The sequence below is a fragment of the Echinops telfairi genome, unplaced genomic scaffold, assembly GCF_000313985.2.
Source record: "Echinops telfairi isolate 266 unplaced genomic scaffold, ASM31398v2 ScPeMD7_7469;HRSCAF=8507_1, whole genome shotgun sequence".
NCBI lineage: Eukaryota > Metazoa > Chordata > Mammalia > Afrosoricida > Tenrecidae > Echinops > Echinops telfairi.
The window spans coordinates 89,432,326-89,433,849 of record NW_022111373.1 but is presented as its reverse complement, the minus strand read 5'-3'; the positions used below and the strand labels follow the sequence as shown (position 1 = coordinate 89,433,849).

Here is a 1,524-nt window from a genome sequence, read left to right as displayed (position 1 = left end):
AGAAGAAGTAGCGTGTTTACACTCGCCACACAGATCGTCTGGAGGTAAGCAGACATGGCTGGCAGTTGGTAGTGGTGCTCACCCACCGCCCCGTTCCAAAAATACAGTTTGCTTAAATTGGGGGGATTATGGTCCAGTTTTGTAGGGGTAAAAGCTGCCAGCCATTTGTGAGTGTGCATGAACCACTGCCTGGCTAGCTATGAGTTACAACGCTGGCCTCAAATTCAGATACAATCTCTCAATATTAGATTTAAAATCAAACAAAACCCAGCCAATAGGAGTTAAAATTGTACATTTCAACCTGAAGGTAACTGATACTGCCAACAGACAGGTATAGACATCACTGAAGTGGTTTTGAGAAGCATGAAACACTTCAGCTGCAAGAAAATTTCCTCTGTATTATCTCCATTTTCATGAAAAACTGGCGTGTGTAATTTTCATCTTTAGAGAGACGGAGAAGGAAGAAGCAAGAAGATAAAGCTGAGACACAGACACAGAGGCTACCCAGCGGGCAGCGGGGGCATTGGGTGGTTTTGGTCTTGGTACCAGCAGTTCGCACACCTCGGCTAATGTCCAGTGCTGGTTGGGCTACACCGTTTTCCTTGCCGTCAATACTCGTACGATGGACCCGACCCTGCCAGCAGCAAGTGTCTTTTCATGCCACTGCAGTAACATTGTACTGCTATTGTCCGAGGGGCTCTCAGAGCCTTTATAAATATACTTCATTAGGAGATCCACACCGTTCTTGTCCAGAGACTGAACTGCCGTTTCAATATCATTAGTCTTCAAAGAGATGAGCACCTTCAAGACAAGGCTGCCTGCTCGATCCTTGACCGCCTGGCTCTGGGTGTTGATCGGGCGTTTTCATGGCGGCCTGCAGAGCAGCGGCCTTGTTTCTTGTCGCAGGCAGGAGTCCACCTAGTGTTCTTCGGGCCTGGCCTGGCCGTCTCCCCCGTCTTCCTCGTCCACGAACTTGCTCTCATCATACTCATCCACTTCCACCTTCCGGAAGCGTGCTGACGACACCGTGTTCTTGGACATCCCGGATTATGAGCGGTGGCACAGGCCACCCCTCGGTGCTACCTCCTATTTTTAATATTCTTTAGCTTTATCCTGAACTTACAAAATAGCAATTGATGGTCTGTTACATAGTCAGCTGATTTTAGTAGCTGATATTGAGCTTGTCTAGTGTCTCTCATCACAGATGTACTCAATTTGATTTCTGCGTATTCCTTTTGGAGAAGTCCATGTGTTTAACCACCTTTTGTGTTGTTGAAAAAGGTATTTGCTATGCAAAAAATCATTGGTCTTGCAAAATTCTTCCATGTGATCTCCAGTTTTGTTTCTATCACCAAGTCCATGTTTTCCAACTGCTCTTCCTTCCTCTTTGTTTCCAGCTTTTGCAGTCCCTGGATGAACTGTGGTCAAAGTGCAATTAGTTAGGTATATTTCCAAAATTAAGTTCTAATCCATTGAAAACATGTACAGGTCTACTTGTAGTAGTTTTATTTATAATAGCCTGTG

General features: G+C 45.4%; 1 pseudogene; it reads right to left on the bottom strand.

Moving 5' to 3' along the window:
• Nucleotides 1–588: 588 nt before the first annotated feature.
• LOC101663511 lies at nt 589–1,041 on the bottom strand (annotated as a pseudogene).
• Nucleotides 1,042–1,524: the final 483 nt, after the last annotated feature.